A 23,990-nucleotide genomic window follows, 5' to 3' on the forward strand; every position below is an offset into this window, starting at 1 on the left:
TAAAAACTCTTGAGAGTATAGGAATAAATGGACTATTCCTTAGAATAATCAGGAGCATATATTTAAGACCTTCAGTAAGCATAATATGCAATAGAAATAAACTGCAACCTTTCCCAGTAAGATCAGGAGTGAAACAAGGTTGCCCACTATCACCATTACTATTCAATATAGTACTAGAAATTCTAGCCTTGGCAATAAGAGCCGAGAAAGAGATTCAAGGAATTAGAGTAGGAAATGAGGAAATTAAACTATCACTTTTTGCAGATGACATGATGGTATACTTAGAGAACCCCAAAGACTCTGCTAAAAAGCTACTAGAAATAATTCAAAATTTCAGCAAAGTGGCAGGATACAAAATAAATCCACATAAATCCTCGGCATTTTTATATATCACCAACAAAATGCAACAGCAAGAGATACAAAGAGAAATTCCATTCCAAACAAATGTTGAAAGTATAAAATATTTGGGAATCCATCTACCAAAGAAAAGTCAGGAATTATATGAGAAAAATTACAAAACACTTGCCACAAAAATAAAATCAGATTTAAATAATTGGAAAGACATTCAATGCTCTTGGATAGGCCGAGCGAATATAATAAAGATGACAATACTCCCCAAACTAATCTATTTATTTAGTGCTATACCAATCAGACTCCCAAGAAACTATTTCAATGACCTAGAAAAAATAACAACAAAATTCATATGGAAGAATAAAAGGTCGAGAATTGCAAGGGAACTAATGAAAAAAAAACTCAGAGGAAGGTGGTCTAAGTGTACCTGATTTAAAGCTATATTATAAAGCAGCAGTCACCAAAACCATTTGGTATTGGCTAAGAAATAGACCGGTAGATCAGTGGAACAGATTAGATACAAAGGACAAAAAAGGGTACATCTATAGCAATCTAATCTTTGACAAACCCAAAGATTCCAACATTAGGGATAAAAATTCATTATTCGGAAAAAACTGTTGGGAAAACTGGAAATTAGTATGGCAGAAATTAGATATGGATTCACACTTAACACCATATACCAAGATAAGATCAAAATGGATCCACGATTTAGGCATAAAGAGGGAGATAATAAATAGATTAGAGGAACAGAGGATAATCTACCTCTCAGACTTGTGGAGGAGGAAGGAATTTATGACCAAAGGAGAACTAGAGATCATTATTGATCACAAAATAGAAGATTTTGATTACATCAAACTAAAAAGTTTCTGTACAAATAATACTAATGCAAACAAGATTAGAAGGGAAGTAACAAATTGGGAAAATATTTTTAAAAACAAAGTTTCTGACAAAGGTCTCATTTCCAAAATTTATAGAGAACTGACCCTAATTTATAAGAAACCGAACCATTCTCCAATTGATAAATGGTCAAAGGATATGAACAGACAATTCTCAGAGGAAGAAATTGAAACTATATCCACTCACATGAAAGAGTGTTCCAAATCACTACTGATCAGAGAAATGCAAATTAAGACCACTCTGAGATACCACTACACACCTGTCAGATTGGCTAAGATGATAGGAACAAATAATGATAAATGTTGGAGGGGATGTGGGGAAATTGGGACACTAATACATTGCTGGTGGAGTTGCGAAAGAATCCAGCCATTCTGGAGAGCAATCTGGAATTATGCCCAAAAAGTTATCAAACTGTGCATACCCTTTGACCCAGCAACGCTACTACTGGGATTATATCCCAAAGAAATACTAAAGAGGGGAAAGGGACCTGTATGTGCCAAAATGTTTGTGGCAGCTCTTTTTGTTGTAGCTAGAAACTGGCAGATGAATGGATGTCCATCAGTTGGAGAATGGTTGGGTAAATTGTGGTATATGAAGGTTATGGAATATTATTGCTCTGTAAGAAATGACCAGCAGGAGGAATACAGAGAGGCCTGGAGAGACTTAAATCAACTGATGCTGAGTGAAATGAGCAGAACCAGAAGATCACTGTACACTTCAACAACAATACTGTATGAGGATGTATTCTGATGGAAGTGGAAATCTTCCGCATAAAGAAGATCCAACTCACTTCCAGTTGATCAGTGATGGACAGAGGTAGCTACACCCAGAGAAGAAACACTGGGAAGTGATTGTAAATTGTTAGCACTAATATCTGTCTGCCCAGGTTGCATGTACCTTCGGATTCTAATGTTTATTATGCAACAAGAAAATGATATTCACACACATGTATTGTACCTAGACTATATTGTAACACATGTAAAATGTATGGGATTGCCTGTCATCGGGGGGAGGGAGTAGAGGGAGGGGAGGTAATTTGGAAAAATGAATACAAGGGATAATATTATAAAAAAAAAATATATATATATATATAATAAAAAAAATTAAAAAAAATAATAGAAGATAAAACACAATAAATTTCCATTAGTTTTACTTTAGCAGTTCTGCAAGTGGTAGAAAATATTTTGAGTTTCATTAAATAATAAAAAACCCTTCTCAAAAATGCTTGAATAAACTTAATTAATTTCCTTTTCCTACTCTTTATTTTTATTTTAGATGATTCAAAATCTTCCATTCTGACCTAAACAGCTGTTCTGGTTATACCCCTACATCCCTTCACTGAAACTAGTAAGAGGAAATTGGGAGTTTCTATTGTAGAGGCCTTTGCAAACTTATCTTAGCCATGATGTGCACTGCACTGAAATTAATTATGTTGTGTATGTTTCTTTCTGTTAGCTAAGTAATTTTAGTCTTATTGGTGTACTTGTTCTTTTGTAGATGTGTGAGTTTCTAATCAGTACAGAATATCATTGCTGCTAAAATGGAACAAATCAAATCACATCTATAAGCTGAATAATCATTAGGAGAAGCTGTCACTTTTCCCGCTAGAAGCTGAGTGCTGAATGGCATATATCAGAATGCAAACAAATGCAAATGAGATCAGGCTGTCAGGAGAAAATCAGGGCATCCTGGCAGCATCTACTGAGAGGCTTGTATGAGCAATGATCTTACAGTTCCACTATGTGCTGTATGAGGAGGGAGTAGAGGCATTTTAAAGCATCTCTGAGCCTGCTGTGTTTATTGTGTATCTATGGAGAGGGCAGAATGGGAGAAGAGGTTGACAATTTCTTTTTATTTGTAAAGGTAAATGAAAGGAAAACAGAAAGAGAGGCAAAAGGCATGGTGGAGTGGGGAAAGAATTGTATTTGGATCTGAGGATCTTAGTTCAAATTCTACTTCAGTTACATGCAATGTCTGACAAATTATTTTATAGATTACAGTTTTTTTAAATATGTAAAATTAAGATGACTTTTATATATGACCTATAACATTAAAATTCCAGTTCTAAATCAATGAATCTTTCATTTGGATTTAGCCTTTCTCTTCTTATATTAAAATAATATCTATTTTTCATACAGAACAAGAGAAAAGTTTGTAAGAATAACAGGAGTGTGGATTAGATATTTTCTCTGGTCATCATTAGCTCTCCAAAGCAAATAAAACAAAACAAAAACAAAAACAAAACAAAACAAAACAAAATAACAAAAAAATAAGTAAAAACCAAAGCAAGAAAACAATTAAAAATCTTCCAGTGAAGAATCATGAGGCAGAACAATTGAATCTGTTTGCCTGGGACAAGAAAATAAAGGACCTGAAAAGATTAACAGAAAATGCCAAACAATAAGGTTTGCACTCATTACCCTTCCTCCAATAGCCTTCACACTTTTATCAGAGCATAAAATTCAATCAAATATGTCCTTTGAGATCCATTTAACTTCTGTTTCACTCTACTCCAATAGATCCCATCCTTGATCAGTTCCCATTTTCCTTTTGCTTTTTCCTTTTTCCATAAGGAATGGACTTCTACTCTACTAAGTGGCAGTAGAGGGAAGATAAGAAAAGGGAGCCATGCACCCATTGACCTTGGGGTGATCCCTAGTTTAGCAAATTCTTAGCCAATTCAGCTATCCTCCTTTCAAAAAGTGCAACATCAGCTTAGTCAGAGAGTAATGAACAGAGTGAAATAGAACTGGGTGCTAGCATGCTGGGCCTGAGGAAAAAGGCATCAGCATCTATATGAGATCAATTCTATGCATACATACCATACTTTGAACAGAAATTTAAGTTAAACTCTTTACTATGAGAGAATGCTGAAATAGAGTTGAGTTTCATCCCTGGGGGTAAAATTATCATCAAAGGTAAAGGAGTCAGAAAGTGAGTGGCAGGAAAGGAAAGGGGACAAAAAGATTATGAGTTTCAAAGATCTTAAGAGGAAAAAAATTCAGCTGAAACCTAGTGTAGAAGCAGCTAAAACAATAGAGAAAATGCTTAAATTGTTAGGAAAGTTTAATTCCAAAACATCCAAAAAATTTCAGTTTTCTTTAAACAAATATTTCAGGACAAAAAATTGAGCAAAAGCTTGGTGAAAGAACCTTGTGTATTCCTACAAGTTCATGAGACCACAGCAGGATGTTTCAGAATCATTTCTGATAAAAATGAAAAGCTTGAGAAAGCATTAAGAAAACAAGTGGTACAATATGTAGTTTATACAACTGAAACAAAAATTGGCAAAATTGGGGATGAATGCCAAATGCCAAATCTTTTCTAAAAAGCAAAAGAGAGAAGAAAAGATTGAAAATATTAAAATACTGGGGCAGCTAAGTGACACAGTGGATAGAGCACCAGCCCTGAATGCAGGAGAACCTGAGTTCAAATTTGATCTCAGACACTTAACACTTCCTAGTTGTGTGACCCTGGGCAAGTCACTTAACCCCAGCCTCAGGGGGGGAAAAAAAATTAAAATACTGAAGTGAAAGGCAATTACAATAGAGGCATATAAAAGAGAATATAAAAGCATGGCCACCAAGTAACTGTGATAATTCTTTGTGCCATATTTCATTGAGGGGGAAAAAAAAAAGCTTTTTGTTTTTTTATAATCTGAGGATGTGACCTAACATTTGCAAAAAAAAAAAATAAAATAAAAATCTTAAATTTACAGGTTTAGACTGTTTTGAAATAAACTAAGAAAAAAAATAACATATTCATTAATGGTTTGGGAAAGAGGGGAAATGGTACTAATTTTATAATCAAATGGCTTCCAGTGACATGACAGTGACTTTTAATTTTTCAAAATACCAGCAAAGTGTATAATCCATTCAAACCTACCTAAATAGAAAAAGTTCAAATAAATGTTAAGTAATAAAATGTATATCGTTTATCTATTGTTCAAGAACCAATCTCAGCTCAGTTCAAAGAGGCTCATTACATTCATTGGTCACATGGGTAATAAAATATTCAACCACTGTTATCTCAAATACCATTAACCAAAATAGAGGAGCTGATTTTTGAAAGTGGCAGGAGAAATAATATTTTTGAATACTAAAGAAGGTGAACAGCAATATTAAACATAGCAGCATAGTGGAAGGGTTACAGAGTCAAAGGAAGTCTAATTTGGTTTAGGCAACTCAACTAACCAACATTTTTAGGGTGATAGCTTTGGGACATTAGAGATTACTAGCTCTCAGGACTCTCTAATTTATTCCTTATCATTTTCTTTCCTCTAGTTTCTTACCCACCTCCTAGCTTATTCTCACTAGAATTTACATTTTTTAGTTTCCCATATTTTTCCAATTAGAAGGTTGGATAAGATTATTTGCAATGCTCATAAAAGCTATAATGATAATTTATGGTTATATGGTTCCTTAGTCATTAATTTTCAAGGAAATGCATTAAAAACAATACTCCATTAGAGCCCAATCTAGTATAATTTTTTTTATTTTGCTATACTTATAAGCATTTAAATAATAAAGCAAATTCTTCTTATACAGATCCTATGGTATAACAGTACACTATCTGAAGTCACAGAGGAGAGAAAATTTTCCATTTATCTGTTTCATGACTGCTTGGTTCAGAGGTACACTGTTGGGGAGTGGGATCACATTTATAAATATCTGTCAGGCCTCAATTTATAGAATGGAGAAAGAGTTTAATTTTTAAAAATTTTAATTATTCATGCTACTCAATATTCATATTTGTCTATCATGTATGCCCTTGATAAATCTATCATTTGTAGTCATCTGCCATATACTCAATGTGATGTAGGTACGGTTGGCACTTAAAAAGGAAATACACAATTAAGTTGAATACTCATTCCTAAATGAAGTTTTTTTATTATTTTCCATTTTGCTTTGTGCCTTTGACCATTCTATTTTTTTTTTATTCTTAAATCTATTTTCCCTCATTCATTTCAAACACAACTGAGTTATATTATTTTATTATATGTACCACATAGTTTTGTCATTGAATCAACTAATGTGTCCTTGTTCTTCCAAGTGGGTGCTTGTGGTCTCTGGGTAGTCAATCTGTGAAACAAATTGTCCATCTGTTGTCCGGATCCATCTGTTGTACTGACTTCAGGCTACATCTGTGGTTGGCATCTGAGATTACAATGTGGCTTAAGTGTGGGAAGGGATCAAAATTTATGTTCTTATATGTTAAACTCTTAAGTTCTCTTCAGGCAGCTTATGCCTAAGCCTAGTTCTGATTTTCCTCAAGGCAGACTTTTACCACATGCCACCTAAGGACATGACAATGCCAATATCCATTTATAAGCCAGCTAAATGTTATCGCAAGAATTATAATAATGTTTATAATATTGGCACGCCACTTCATTACATGGACTTGCTGCTGAATCATCTGCCCCTCAGTAACCTTGCCCTTTTTATGAATAACATTAATTACATCAATCATTCCTTTTCAAACATCTCTTTTTTTCCCTGATTTATTCTATCGTCATGGACTTCTGCACCTTTGCAGAATAACTAACTCAAGGATTAAGCCATTAAAAAGACTAATCTGCTATTTCTAAAGGCTGAATAATGTGGCATTTGAAAAAAAAATAAATTCAGCTGGTCAAATTGAGGGCACGAAAATATCCTATACAAAAATATTCTATAGCTATATCTCAGCTAGCATTTTCATTTGATAATGAATTGAATGAATTTCCATTAACTTCAAGGCTTTGTCACCTTGTGTTTTGTTGCCTACGGGTTACTCAGGTATGGATACTGATGGTGGGCTTAGTAATGCCACCTTTCTCACTTAAATGATTTTTTAAAGTTATTAGTTAAATCACTTTATTTACTCTTATGTTCTTTATAGTAGTCTAAGAAACATTATTTTTACTTTGGCATTTTTTACAGTCATCATTTTCCATTCTTTTTTTTCTTGTTCCAATATACTTTCATTTGTGTCACTATGTTGTTTCTACATAGTATATTTTAGAAATGGTGCCTCATGTTTCTTTTTTTTTTCTTTATTAAAGCTTTTTTTTTTTTATTTTTGAAAATAATTGCATAGAAAATTCTTCAACATTATTCCTTGTAAAACCTCATGTTCCAATTTCTTCCCTTTCCCTGCTCCCCCCTCTAGATGGTAGAAATATATGTTAAAGTTAATATATGCATACATATAATTTAATATATATATATTATCTTGCCTCATGAGAGAAATCAAACCAGAAAAAAGAGAAACAAAATAGAATACAAACACACAACAATTAAAAGAGTAAAAATACTATATTGTTGAACCACATTCAGTTCCCACAGTCCTCTTTCTGGGTGCAGAAGGTTCTCTTCATCACAAGACCATTGGAACTGGCCTGCTTCATCTCATTGTGGAGGAGAGCCATGTCTATCAGAATTGATCATCATATGGTCTTGTTGTTGCAGTATATAATGATCTCATGGTTCTGCTCATTTCACTTAGCATCAGTTCATGTAGTCCTCTAGTCCTCTCGAAAATCATCCTGCTGGTCATTTTTTACAGAACAATAGTATTCCATAGTATTCATATACCATAATTTATTCAACCATTCTCCAATTATTGGGCACCCATTCAGTTTCCAGTTTCTTGACACTATAAAGAGGGCTGCCACAAACATTTTTGCACATGTGGGTCCCTTTCCCTCCTTTAAGATCTCTTTGGGATATAAGCCCAGTATAAACACTGCTGGATCAAATGTTATGTACAGTTTGATGACTCTTTAAGCATAGTTCCAAACTGCTCTCCAGAATGTAGTGGTGTCCCAGTTTTCCCATATCCCCTCCAACATTTAACATCTTTTCCTGTCATCTTAGCCAATATGAGAGGTGTGTAGTAGTATCTCAGATTTGTCATAATTTGCATTTCTCTGATCAATAGTGATTTAGAGCAACTTTTCACATGACTAGACATAGTTCCAATTTCTTCATCTGAAATTTGTCTGTTCATATCCTTTGAACATTTATCAATTGAAGAATGAACCTCAAATATTTAATGTTCAATAAAATCCCTTCCAGCTTTAAATCTATTATTCTATAATCCTATCTGTATATTATCAATAGAACTTTGAAATCAAAATGATTGATCAGTTAGTTTACATAACTATGAAATATATAGAAAATATTATTTCAATGTTTTTCATCTTAAATATATTCTAGGGGGAGCTGGGTGGCTCAGTGGAAAGAGCACTAACCCTGAAGTCAGGGAGAACTAAGTTCAAATCTGGCCTCAGACATTTAATATCTCATAGCTTTGTGACCCTGGGCAAGTCATTTGACCCCAATTGCTGTAGCAAATATTTACCCAAATATCCAAAACAATATATATCTAAAGATTCAGTAGATTCAGAAAAATTCTTTGAAAAAGCACAATGTGACTTCCGGCCAAGATGGCGGCGTGGAGGCAGACAGCTTCTTGAGCTCCTCGTTTTCTCTCAGAACTTACTTCATGACAAGCCTCTGACTTAATGCTTGACACAGAAAGAAATCCACAAATAATCACCAAGAGAAGACATCCTTGAAAGTCGCCAGAAAAGGTCTATGTTTGCTTGGGGGAGGGTCAATCAGACTGGGCGCAGACTGAGGGCAGGCAGCCAGAGCAAGACAGGCAGCTCACACAGCTCAGACCAGAGGGGGAGGGGTGTGATCTCTGCCATTTCTGTGAAAGGGCTTTTGCCCCAGTGTGGATGCTCTTTCTTGGCAGCAAGCCAGGAGCAGCAGAGAGGGTGTAAACACCGGAGGTGAAGATTGAAACCCCAGAAAGCCAGCTCTCAGAGCCCGGCCACCCCCAACCCCCACCTGGACTGACTCGGTGCGTTCTCGAAGCCTCAGAGCGCAGACTCAGTACAGTCATTGCTGTTCTGTTATTGGCTCTCTGCTGCCCTACCCCCAGTCTGTAGAGGAAGCCCATTAATACCATCCAACCCCATCCCCCGCAAAACAGATCAATTGTTTCTCTTGTCAGTTTGTTTTCTTTGATTCCTACTCTGACAAAATGAACAAAAAATTCAAAAGGGCTCTAACCATTGACAGCTTCTGTGTGGAGAGGGAGCAGACTTCAAATGCTGAGGAGACTAGGAACAGACTGTCCCAAGATGTATCCCCTGGGAGGGATATAAGCTGCTCCTCAATACAAAAGAACCTCATAGAGGAAATCAAAAAGGCTCTCACAAGAGAGCTGGAAGAGAAATGGGAAAAGGAAAGGGAAGCTTGGCAAGAGAGCCTGGAGAAGTCATCCCATGCATTCAAAGACAGAGTGGATAAAGAAATCAAATCTTTGAGAAACAAGATTAGTGAGCTGGAAAAGGTAAACAACTCCAAGGAAAACAGGATTAGTGAGCTGGAAAAGGTAAACAACTCCAAGGAAAACAGGATTAGTGAGCTGGAAAAAGAAATCAGCTCTCTAAAAAATAAAATGGATAAAATGGAAAAAAATTCCATAGAAGATAAAAACTCAATTGGACAATTACAAAGAGATATAAAAAAAGTGAGTGAAGAAAATGCATCATTGAAAATTAGACTGGAACAAGTAGAAATGAATGACTCAAAGAGAAACCAAGAGGGAGTCAAGCAAAACCAGAGAAATGAAACAATTGAAAAGACTGTCAAGTACCTTACCAGAAAGACAACAGACCTGGAAAACAGATCCAGGAGAGACAATTTGAGAATAATCGGACTCGCTGAAAAATGGGAAGAAAAAAAGAGCTTGGACACCATTTTCAAGGAAATTATCAAAGAGAACTGCCCAGACATTTTGGAAACAGAGGGTAAAATAGACATTGAAAAAATTCATCGATCACCTACTGAAAGGGACCCTAAAATCAAAATGCCAAGAAATATAGTGGCCAAGTTCAAGAACCATCAGACAAAGGAAAAGATATTGGAAGCTGCTAGAAAAAAAAAAATTCAGATATGGAGGATCCACAATAAGGATAACCCAGGATCTAGCAGCGTCCACATTAAAAGAAAGCAGGGCCTGGAACATGATATTCCGAAAGGCTAAGGAACTTGGTATGCAGCCAAGAATAACTTACCCAGCAAGAATGAGCATCGTTTTCCAGGGAAGAAGAAGGACATTTAACGAAATAAATGAATTCCATCTATTTTTGATGAAAAAAACGGATCTACACAAAATGTTTGATCTTCAAATACAGAACTCAAGAGATTTTTAAAAAGGTAAAAAGAAATCTTGAGAACTATACTTCTGCCAAAAAAATATGTAAAGAACATATGTACAATTTGTCTTAGAAACTAGAGGTGGAAAGGAGATTATATCATAAAAAAGTGTAAAGTGGTGATACTACATCTCATGAAGAGACAAAGGTAACCTATTATATCTGAGAGAAAGAAAGGAGGGAGATGAACATAGCGTGTATCAATAGACATATTAGATTTATGGTGAAACTTCTTCCACTTCATTGAAAAGTGAAAGGGAAGGAGTAAGCTAAGGGGAAGGGAATACAGTAATTTCGAGGAAAAGGGGTAAAATAAGGGGAGGATCTTTAAGGTGGGGGAGGGATCCTAAAAAGGGAGGGCTGTGAAAAGCAAGTGGTGTTCACCAGTTTAATACTGGATAGGAGGGTAAAAGGGAAGGAAAGGGGAAAAGCATAAGCAGGGGTTAATAGGATGGCAAGCAATATAGAATTAGTCCTTCTAACCATAAATGTGAATGGGGCACCTCATAAAGAGGAAGCAGTTAGCAGACTGGATTAAAAGTCAGAATCCTACTATATGTTATTTACAGGAAACACACCTGAAACAGGGTGAGACATTCAAACTAAAAGTAAAAGGGTGGAGCAGAATCTATTATGCTTCAGGCAAAACCAAAAAAGCTGGAGTAGCCATCCTCATCTCAGATCAAGCAAAAATGAAAATTGATCTAATTAAAAGAGATAAGGAAGGGCATTATATCCTGCTAAAGGGAAGCATCAATAGTGAAGCAGTATCAATATTAAACATGTATGCACCAAGTGGTGCAGCATCTAAATTCTTAAAAGAGAAATTAAGAGAGCTGCAAGAGGAAATAGATAGCAAAACTATAATAGCGGGAGATCTCAACCTTGCACTCTCAGAATTAGATAAATCAAACCACAAAATAAATAAGAAAGAAGTCAAAGAGGTAAATAGAATACTAGAAAAGTTTGATATGATAGATCTTTGGCGAAAGCTAAATGGAGACAGAAAGGAATATACTTTCTTCTCAGCAGTTCATGGAACCTATACAAAAATTGATCATATACTAGGGCATAAAAACCTCAAAATCAAATGCAGTAAGGCAGAAATAGTAAATGCATCCTTTTCAGACCATAATGCAATCAAAATAACATTTAATAAAAAGCCAGGGGAAAATAGACCAAAAAATAATTGGAAACTAAATAATCTTATACTAAAGAATGATTGGGTAAAACAGCAAATCATAAACATAATTAATAACTTCACCCAAGAGAATGACAATAATGAGACATCATACCAAAATGTGTGGGATACAGCTAAAGCAGTAATAAGGGGAGGTTTTATATCTCTACAGGCCTACTTGCATAAAAAAGAGAAAGAGAGGGCCAACGAATTGGGCTTACAACTCAAATTGCTAGAAAAGGAACAAATTAAAAACCCCCAGACAAACACAAAACTTGAAATTCAAAAAATAAAAGGTGAGATTAATAAAATTGAAAGTAAAAAAAACTATTGAATTAATTAATAAAACTAAGAGTTGGTTTTATGAAAAAACCAACAAAATAGACAAACCCTTAGTAAACCTGATTAAAAAAAGGAAAGAGAAAAAGCAAATTGATAGTCTTGAAAATGAAAAGGGTGAACTCACCACTAATGAAGAGGAAATTAGAACAATAGTTAGGAGCTACTTTGCTCAACTTTATGCCGATAAATTCGGTAACTTAAATGAAATGGAAGAATACCTTCAAAAATATAGCTTGCCCAGATTAACAGAGGAAGAAGTAAGTAGTCTAAATAGTCCCATCTCAGAAAAAGAAATAGACCAAGCTATTAACCAACTTCCTAAGAAAAAGTCCCCAGGACCAGATGGATTTACAGGTGAATTCTACCAAACATTTAAAGAACAACTAACTCCAATGCTATGTAAACTATTTGAAAAAATAGGGATTGAAGGAGTCTTACCAAATTCCTTCTATGACACAGACATGGTACTTATACCTAAACCAGGTAGATCGAAAACTGAGAAAGAAAACTATAGATCAATTTCCTTAATGAATATTGATGCTAAAATATTAAATAAGATATTAGCAAATAGACTTCAGAAAATCATCCCCAGGATAATACACTATGACCAAGTGGGATTTATACCAGGAATGCAGGGCTGGTTTAATATTAGGAAAACTATTAGTATAATTGACCATATTAATAATCAAATTAATAAAAACCATATGATCATCTCAATAGATGCAGAAAAGGCATTTGATAAAATCCAACATCCATTCCTACTAAAAATGCTTGAGAGTATAGGATAAATGGACTATTCCTTAAAATAATAAGGAGCATATATTTAAAACCTTCAGTAAACATCATATGTAATGGTGATAAACTAGAACCTTTCCCTGTAAGATCAGGAGTGAAACAAGGTTGCCCACTATCACCATTACTATTCAATATAGTACTAGAAATTCTAGCCTTGGCAATAAGAGCCGAGAAAGAGATTCAAGGAATTAGAGTAGGAAATGAAGAAATCAAATTGTCAATTTTCGCAGATGACATGATAGTATACTTAGAAAACCCCAAAGATTCTGCTAAAAAGCTATTAGAAATAATTCAGAATTTTAGCAAAGTCGCAGGATACAAAATAAATCCACATAAATCCTCAGGATTTTTATACATTACCAACACAATCCAACAGCAAGAGATACAAAGAGAAAATCCATTCAAAATAACAGTCGATAGTATAAAATATTTGGGAATATATCTACCAAAGGAGAGTCAGGAATTATATGAGCAAAATTACAAAACTCTTGCCACAAAAATAAAGTCAGATTTAAATAATTGGAAAGACATTCAGTGTTCTTGGATAGGCCGAGCGAATATAATAAAGATGACAATACTCCCCAAACTAATCTATTTATTTAGTGCTATACCAATCAGACTCCCAAGAAACTATTTTAATGACCTAGAAAAAATAACAACAAAATTCATATGGAAGAATAAAAGGTTGAGAAATGCAAGGGAAGTAATGAAAAAACAGTCAGAGGAAGGTGGTCTAAGTGTACCTGATTTAAAGCTATATTATAAAGCAACAGTCACCAAAACCATTTGGTATTGGCTAAGAAATAGACTAGTTGATCAGTGGCATAGGTTAGTTTCCCAGGGCAAGATAGTGAATAAAAATAGCAATCTAATCTTTGATAAACCCAAAGATCCCAAATTTTGGGATAAGAATTCATTATTTGACAAAAACTGCAGGGAAAACTGGAAATTAGTATGGCAGAAAATAGGCATGGACCCACATTTAACACCACATACTAATATTAGATCAAAATGGGTCCAAGATTTAGGCATAAAAAATGCAATCATAAATAAATTGGAGGAACATGGGATGGTTTAACTCTCAGACTTGTGGAGGAGGAAGGAGTTTGTGTCCAAGGGAGAACTAGAGACCATTATTGATCACAAAATAGAACATTTTGATTACACCAAATTAAAAAGTTTCTGCACAAACAAAACTAATGCGAACAAGATTAGAAGGGAAGTAACAAATTGGGAAAAAATTTTTACAGTTAAAGGTTCTGATAAAGGCCTCATCTCCCAAATATACAGAGAATTGACTTTAATTTATAAGAAATCAAGCCATTCTCCAATTGATAAATGGTCAAAGATATGAACAGACAATTTTCAGATGATGAAATTAAAACTATTTCCACTCATATGAAAGAGTGTTCCAAATCACTATTGATCAGAGAAATGCAAATTAAGACAACTCTGAGGTATCATTACACACTTGTCAGATTGGCTAAGATGACAGGAACAAATAACGATGAATGTTGGAGGGGCTGTGGGAAAACTGGGACACTGATGAATTGTTGGTGGAGTTGTGAAAGAATCCAACCATTCTGGAGAGCAATCTGGAATTATGCCCAAAAAGTTATCAAAATGTGCATACCCTTTGACCCAGCCATACTACTACTGGGCTTATACCCCAAGGAAGTACTAAAGATGGGAAAGGGACCTGTATGTGCCAAAATGTTTGTGGCAGCCCTTTTCATAATGGCTAGAAGCTTGAAGATGAATGGATGTCCATCAATTGGAGAATGGTTGGGTAAACTATGGTATATGAATGTTATGGAATATTATTGCTCTGTAAGAAATGACCAGTAGGAGGAATACAGAGAGGCTTGGAGAGACTTACATCAACTGATGCTGAGTGAAACGAGCAGAACCAGAAGATTATTATACACTTCAACAATGATACTGTACGAGGATGTATGCTGATGGAAGTGGATTTCTTCAACATAAAGAAGAGCTAATCCAATTCCAATTGATTAATGATGGACAGAACCAGCTACATCCAGAAAAGGAACACTGGGAAATGAATGTAAACTGTTATTTTTACCTTCTGAATCCAATTCTTCCTGTGCAACAAAAAATTCGGTTCTACACACATATATTGTATCTAGAATATACTGTAATATATTTAACATATATAAGACTGCTTGCCATCTGGGGGAGGGGGTTGGGGGAGGAAGGGAAAAAATCTGAATAGAAGTAAGTGCAGGGGATAATGTTGTAAAAAATTACCCATGCATATGTACTGTCAAAAAAAATGTTATAATTATAAAATAAAATTAAAATTAAAAAAAAAAAAAAAGAAATAGCACAATGTGCTTTTATGGTAAAATACATATGGGGGGGGGCAGAGGCAAGATGGTGGAGAAGATACACACGATTTTGTGAGCTCCCTTCTTCCCTCAATACCAATTACGTAAATCAGCCTCAAAAATAACACTGGACTGATAGAAACCACAAGGACTGGAAGTACAACTTACCAGCTGAAGAGAATCTGTAGTTTCAACAGAAAAGGTCAGTTTCCAGGGGTGGAAAAAAAAAAAAAAAGAGGCCAGCACAGACTGTTGGGTGCTAGCACGTTGCGCTGATCGCGCTTGGGAGAACTCTGGGATCAGAGAAGCCACTGAGATAGATGAATCTAGCACAGGCTGATAACTCTTCTCTGCTTATATAACAGCAGTTCAGAAGAGAAATCAAGCCACTTTAAAATATAAAGCCAGATAATAGAACCACCCCAATCTGGAAGTGACCTAATAGATCTCAGCAGGGCGGTGAAGCCTCCATCTGCAGTGTGGTCCAGGACTTCACCTGGGGGTAGTTAAAAGCTTGAAAAGTGGGGACACAGCGCAAGGCAACACATAGTGCCTGGCTTGGCTGGAGGCTGTGGAACTCAGCTAAAGAAGTCCCATAGAAGCAGAACCTTTGAATTAGGGACCACAGTTTCTGGGCAAACACTTCCAGTTTGAGTGCAGGGGCTTTTCACATCAGCTGCTGACATCCACGCCCCACAGGACGCATTGGCTGGGCTTTGTGTCGCCTTTACTGTTCAGTCTTAAACCTCAGGGAAGTGTCTAGGACACACAGCAGGGTTCCTTCACTAGGCAACCCTCATAGCTCAGCCACAACTGTACTAATCACCCCTGAGGCACAGGGCTGGGGGGGGAGGGGAACTCTCTTCCAGAGCTCTCTCTTAGCTCAGGCACAGGGGCCACTGCATCCATCTGGTCTGGGAGGAAGCTGGTAAAGAAATAAATAAATAATTTCTTACCCCAAGGACTGACAACAAAAGATTTTTTAAATATGAGTAAAAAGCAAAGAACAACCACTGATTCCTTCTACACAGAAAAAGAGCAGGTATACAACCCTGAGGAAGTTAACAGCAGAGAGTCAGCAGATAACAGCCTAAAGGGAACAATACCTGCCCTCCATCACATAACTCTCTCCTAGAAGAGACTATTAAAAAGTTAAGAGAGTTTGAAGAAAAATGGGGAAAGGAAAGAGAAGCTCTGACAGAGAACAACAACATTCTGAAATTTGAGTTGGAAAAAAGAAAGAATTCACATTAGATGCAGGGAAACAAAATTTGTGAATTAGAAAAGGTTAAAAAATCACAGGAAAATAGGATTTCTGAATTGGAAAAAGAAAATAATTCTCTAAAAAAAATTAGTGAAATGGAAAAAAAATTCAATAGAGCAAAATAATTCATTTAAAAACTCAATTGGGCATATACAAAAAGAACTAAAAACTGTGAATGAAGGAAATAACTCCTTAAAAATCAGGACGGAACAAATAGAAATGAATGATTCATTGAGAACCCAAGAATCAGTCAAACAAAACAAAACAAAACAAAACAAAAAAGTGAAAAGCTGGAGAATAATGTCAAATACTTACTGGGAAAATCTATAGACCTAGAAAATAGATCTACGAGAGATAATCTGAGGATCATTGGATTTCCTGAAAACTATAATGAAAAAAAGAGGCTAGATTCTATTTTACAGGAAATCATCAAAGAGAACTGTCCAGAGATAATAGAAACAGAAGGGAAAATAGATGTGGAAAGAAGTGATCAAACACCTTCTGAAAAAGACCCTAAAAAAAAAAAAAAAAAAAAAAAAAAAAACAAAACTCCACTGAATATTGTGGCTAAGCTGCAGAATTACCACACAAAGGAAAGAATATTGCAAGCAGCTAGAAAAAAAAATTCAAATATCAAGGGGCCACAATAAGGGTCACTCAAGATTTGGCTGCCTCCACATTAAAAGATCGAAGGGCCTTGAACCTGATTTTCCGAAAGGCAAAAGATCAAGGACTACAACCAAGAATAAACTACACAACTAAGTTTAGCATTATTTTCCATGGAAGAAGATGGTCATTCAATGAAATAGAGGAATTCCATATATTTCTAAGGAAAAAAAAAACAGACTTAAACAAAAAAATTTGATCTACATCCACAAGATTGAACAGAAAAAGAAAAAGGTACACAGAACCCTTGAGAACTGTATCTCTGTTGTAGATATATAGAAAGTCCACATGGATAAAATTATTTTACTGATATAAAAAGGGGGGAGTAGTAAAGGGAAGGGGGTAGTATCAGAAAAAGGGGAAGGAGTGATAAAAAGAGGGAAACTACATCCCAGGAAGAGGCATAGAAAATATACCATATCTGAGGGAATTTAGAGAGAGGGAGAACCATTGTGTAAATCTTACTCTCATCAGAAGAGGTTGAAAGAGTAAATAATTGACATATTTGTTTTTTCAGAGAATTCTCTCTCACCTCATTAAAAGGGGGGAGAGGAAAAGGGAAAAAGAAAAGGGGAATAAGGGAAGGGTCTTGGAAGGAAGGGGGAGGGATACTAAAAAAAAGGGAGGGCTGCATGTCACAAGTGTAGTCTATAAATTAAATATCTGGGAAAGGGTTTAGGGGAGTCAAGGGATTAAAAAAAAAGCATACTCAGGGGATAATATGATGGCAGGAAATACAGAATTAGTAATTTTAACTGTAAATGTAAATGGGATGAATGCTCCCATCAAAAGGAGAGGGATAGCAGACTGGATCAAAAGTCAGAATCCTACAATATGTTGTTTACAGGAAACACACTTAAAGCAGGGAGATACATACAGAGTAAAGGTAAAAGGTTGGAGCAGAATCTATTATGCTTCAGATAAAGCCAAAAAAGCAGGGGTAGCCATCCTTATCTCAGATCAAGCAAAAACATAAGTTGATCTAATTAAAAGAGAAAAGGAAGGAAACTATATCCTGCTAAAAGGTAGCATAAACAATGAAGCCATATCAATACTAAACATATATGCACCAAGTGGTATAGCATCTAACTTTCTAAAGGAAAAGTTAAGAGAATTGGAAGAAGAAATAGACAGCAAAACTATAATAGTGGGAGATCTCAACCTTGCACTCTCAGATTTAGACAAATCAAACCACAAAACAAATAAGAAAGAAATTTAAAAAGTAAATAGAACATTAGAAAAACAAAGTATGATAGACCTTTGGAGAAAACTGAATGGCGATAGAAAGGAATATACTTTCTTCTCAGCAGTTCATGGATGCTATACAAAAACTGACCATATATTAGGACATAAAGATCTCAATATTAAATATAGGAAGGCAGAAATAATAAATGCCTTCTTCTCAGATCACAATGCAATAAAAGCTACATTCAGTAAGGAGTGAGGGGTAAATAGAACAAAAAGTAATTGGAAACTGAATAATCTCATCTTAAAGAATGACTGGGTGAAATAGCAAATTATAGAAACAATTAATAATTTCACCCAAGATAATGACAATGATGAGACATCATACCAAAATCTGTGGGATGCAGCTAAAGCGGTAATAAGGGGAAATTTTATAACTTTAGAGGCTTATTTGAACAAAATAGAGAAAGAGAAGATTAATGAATTGGGCTTACAACTTAAAAGGCTAGAAAACGACCAAATTAAAAACTCCCAACCAAAAATCAAACTTGAAATACAAAAATTAAAAGGAGAAATTGATAATATTGAAAGTAAAAAAAAAAAAAAAAAACAAACAAAAAAAAAAAAAACTATTGAATTAATAAATAAAACCAAGAGTTGGTGTTATGAAAAAGCCAAAAAATAGATAAACCTTTGGTAAATCTGATCAGAAAAAGGAAAGAGGAAAATCAAATTGTTAGTCTTACAAATGAAAAGGAAGATCTTTCCACCAATGAAGAGGAAATTAAAGAAATAATAAGGAGTTACTTTGCCCAACTTTATGCCAATAAATTTGATAACTTAAGTGAAATGGATGACTTTCTCCAAAAATATAGGCTTCCTAGATTAACAGAGGAGGAGACAAATTGCTTAAATAGTCCCATTTCAGAAAAAGAAATAGAACAAGCTATTAATCAACTCCCCAGGAAAAAAATCCCCAGGACCAGATGGATTTACATGTGAATTCTACCAAACATTTAAAGAACAATTAGCCCCAATGCTATATAAACTATTTGAAAAAATAGGGGATGAAGGAGTCCTACCAAACTCCTTTTATGACACAGACATGGTACTGATACCTAAACCAGGTCGATCGAAAACTGAGAAAGAAAATTATAGACCAATTTCCTTAATGAATATTGATGCTAAAATCTTAAATAAGATATTAGCAAAAAGACTTCAGAAAATCATCCCTAGGATAATACACTACAATCAAGTAGGATTTATACCAGGAATGCAGGGCTGGTTTAATATTAGAAAAACTATTAGTATAATTGATCATATTAATAATCAAATTAATAAAAAAAAACATATGATCATCTCAATAAATGCAGAAAAAGCATTTGATAAAATCCAACATCCATTCCTACTAAAAATGCTTGAGAGTATAGGAATAAATGGACTATTCCTTAGAATAATCAGGAGCATATATTTAAGACCGTCAGTAAGCATAATATGCAATAGAAATAAACTGGAACCTTTCCCAGTAATATTAGGAGTGAAACAAGGTTGTCCACTATCCCCATTACTATATCTAGCCTCGGCAATAAGAGCCAAGAAAGAGATTCAAGGAATTAGATTAGGAAATGAGGGAATCAAACTATCACTCTTTGCAGATGACATGATGGTATACTTAGAGAACCCCAAAGACTCTGCTACAAAGCTAATAGAAATAATTCAGAATTTTAGGAAAGTTGCAGGATACAAAATAAATCCACATAAATCCTCAGCATTTTTATATATCACCAACAAAATGCAACAGCAAGAGATACAAAGAGAAATTCCATTCAAAATAACGGTCGATAGTAAAATATATATATATATATATATATATAATTTTTAATCATAGAAAGATTTTTTAAATTAAAAGCACATATCAAAATATCCATTTAAAATAAAAAGCAAGTGTCATGTGCAATTAATAGTTTGAATAGAATTGCAGTTCCTTAAATAATTTCCATATAATAATAATGAAACATAAAAAGAAAAAGAAATAATGGCAAAGGGAATTCTATTCCATATAACAACAAAGGCATAAGATATCTATGTATCCACTTTGCAAACCACACAAAACTCATTTATATATTCACTTTTAAAGAATTCCTTACAAAGCAAATAACAATCTAAAGGGCTGAAGGAAAATATTTAGGGCTCATGGCCAGGACATACCAATATTAAAAAATAACACTATCAAAATTAATTTGCACTTTTTTTACTATACAAATCAAAATACCAAGAGTAAACTTTAGAGATCTTGATAAAACGATATGATAACAAAATACATTTAGAAAAGCAAAAAGAATTTAAAAAAATATGGAAAGAATTAAGGATAAAGATGAAATATCATTTCAAGATCTCAGAACCATATTTTAAAGCAGTAGTCATCAAAACCACATGGTTAAAATAGAGAGATAGCTCAATAGAATAGAATAGACTTAAGACAATTTCAAAACAGTAGAACTCAATAAGTCAGAATTTGGTCAAATAGAAAACAGTAAATTAACAAGGAAAAACCTCTTTATTAGACTAAAACTTCTGGGAAAGCTTGAAACCAATTTAGTAGGATTTAACCTCAGAACAACATTTTACAGCACACTCTACAATAAATTCTAAGTTTATATTAGACCTTAATATTAAAGACTATGAAACACAAATATGAAATTAATAAATCATATTCCTCACATAGTTCTGGACAAGAGATGTATTGTTAAACAAACAAAAGATAGTTGCAAAAAATAAGATTAGTTGAAGATGAAAAGCTTCTGTATAGACATCTGGGATAAAAAAAAAAATTGGTTGAATGGGGATATATATATATATATATATATGTATATTTGTATCAAGTTCCTCTGGTAAAAATTTGGTATCCAAGAAAAAATGTAATAGTGTACATGAAGTAATGCAGATTGAAGCAAGTAAAGTCAAAAAAAAAAAAAAAAGAAAAGAAAAGAAAAGAAAAAGAAAAAATATACAGTAACTATAAAAATGTAAGTGGAATAGAACAATGAAAGGCCAAAAAAAGGAAGAAAAAAAAAAAGAAAAAAAGTAATGTAACACATAGATCAAGTGGAAATTGAATGACGAAATATGAGAAGGTCTATAGCTGTTTCATCCACAGGTGTTCCACAATGTACATGTTTGTTGGACTTTTAACATTTATTGATCACCTGTAATTACATTTATTTTCCTCTCTAAAATACCATTTGTCGTATGTTAAGTTTTTAGTCAATATTCATTAATGATATTGCCCTATAGTTTCAATATGAGGAAGCCCCAGGTATCCAGGGAAATTTAAGGTAAGGATGCTTCAAATACTCATTCAGGGTCATATAGCAGCTAAGACATGGTGGCAAAACCCAGAAAATCAGAAACAGACCTGCCTAGTATCCTCACTCAAAATGGAGCTCCTTGAAGAAACTCATCAATGGAAGAAGAGGGTTAAAATGGCAGAGATATATTCTAGGAAAAAAAGGTCTCAGAAGAGAATGAATATTCTATGTGAGAAAGACCCAGATAAGGAGGCAACTTCTAGGTTGAGATAACAACTTAAGAATATTGATAAAGTCAAGAAAGTCCAAATCAGGGATCAGAATGAAACAGAATCTTGAAGTACATGTTCAATCATGCAAAACATTTCCATATTAGCCACATATACAACAAACTTTTGGTAAATGTTTCTTGATGATGATGATAATGATGATGTGGAAGAATACAATTCCAATAGGAAATTTATTTTCAATGATGACTAATATTGATTTTCTATTGGTATTTTATTTTGAATAGTCATTGTTTACTTACTCAAGAAATTGTTATTAGATTTCTTTCATTTAAGTGGGTTTTCTAATAGCAAATGTAAAAAAAATTTGAAAATCAAATTTTTATATGGAAAGAACATAATAGCTGATACCTCAGCTGGTGAGCAACAAAGAATACGTGAGTAAGTGTGGAACATAAAAAGTTAATGAGATTTTTAACAATTTAGTTGAAAGAAAAGTAAGATCAAATCTGTGGAAATGGATAAACAGGAAGAGCAATTATAAAACAAACCTACCTATTATTTTAAGTCTGCCTCATTAATATTTTAAAGCTTAACATGATCTCAAATTTGAATCAAAGTGAAAAAGGCAACATATATATGTATACTAATAATTGAAGAAAGAATAGCAGAAACATTAAAAAGAAAAAAAAGCAAAAAAAGCACAAAAATAAAACAAATGAGTCCCTCCAAGCTGAAAGCTTATTAAAGAGAATGACAAAAGTTCAAAAAGGGCTATTTCATACTATTTCCTTGAGATAATCAAAGCCTTTATTAATATTTCACTGTAAGATGTGTACTTAAAAAATTAAGCAATTGAATGAACATTGAGAATTAAAGCAATAGAAAGATATACGTTGAGAGGCATTGAAGCATAGTGAATAGAACACTGGACTCTGAGTTGGGATACTCACACAGATTCTCAGTAATTTTCTGACCCAGTAAAAATCACTTAATCTTTCTGCACTGATTTCTTCATCTGTAAAATTAAAGGACTCTACTAAGTGACCTCTAAAACCCTTCTATTTCTAAATCTGTGATTCTATGAGTCTAAGCAGAAACAACAAAATATTGAACTCTTTTACCATGTTTCACTGAAATTCTCATGGAAAATTAAAGCCTGAGACTTTTGAAATCCTGTAAGACAGGAGAGAGAGACACAGACACAGATACAGACATAGAGACAGAGATAGAAAGATGAGACAGAGAGAGGCAGAGATAAAGAGATAGAGATAGAATCAGAGATACAGAGATAGAGGCAGAAAGACAGAGAAATACAGATACAAAAGAGACTGAGACAGAGACACAGAGAAGTAGAAACAAAAATAAAGAGATAAAAATGGGGCAGTGGAGGGAGAGAGATGGATAATATGCATGTACATATTCAGATACATATAATTTATACTTTTAGTGAACTATCAGTATTGGATTTGTATATTAGTTAATGAAGCACTTAGATCCTATTATTATGAAAGGAAATTTAAAAATTGGGATTTTTGGGAAAATAAAAAAAAAGCTCCAATGCCTATTCTAATCTTTGCTATGCTATCAGAAATACATAATTTGCTTTTCTATAACTCAGCTATTGATATGTTTTCCCTAAGCTATTTCAAATTCAAATTCTCCAGAATTTTATTTATCTATAATCTTGTAAACTGAGCAAAAAAAAAAAAAAAAACATGTGGACACTTTTCTAATGAGTCATGAAACTTATATTTTAGGTCTGGGTCCTTATGTTTATTCTTTTATTATGATGGAGAAAGAGAATGAATTAATTTCTTTCCTGTCTATCAATATTGTGGTTACTCAATGAGAAGGCTTTAGAGATACTTGAATTGACCAAAGAGTCCAAGAGTTTGGTACCAAAAGTGTCACATTTAGTGTAACACCAAAAGTGTTAATGGATGACATTGACTTCTTTTACTGATTTGGACTACTTCTTCAATTAAACACAGAATGACCTCTGCTTAGGGTTATTCATAGAGGGCATTAAAATAGACACAAGACTAGATAGCCTGAAATCAATTCCCAAACCAAGATTCTTTTAAAGCATTTAATTGATTTAAGATTAGAGAGCTGATTTTATAGAAGACATGACAATAACATTGGTCTTGTTTTCATATAATAATCTGGGAGTTAGTATGGAATATCATTATTATTAATAATCTTGTTGA

This window comes from Sminthopsis crassicaudata, chromosome 4 (genome assembly GCF_048593235.1).
Source record: "Sminthopsis crassicaudata isolate SCR6 chromosome 4, ASM4859323v1, whole genome shotgun sequence".
In the NCBI taxonomy this organism is placed as follows: domain Eukaryota; kingdom Metazoa; phylum Chordata; class Mammalia; order Dasyuromorphia; family Dasyuridae; genus Sminthopsis; species Sminthopsis crassicaudata.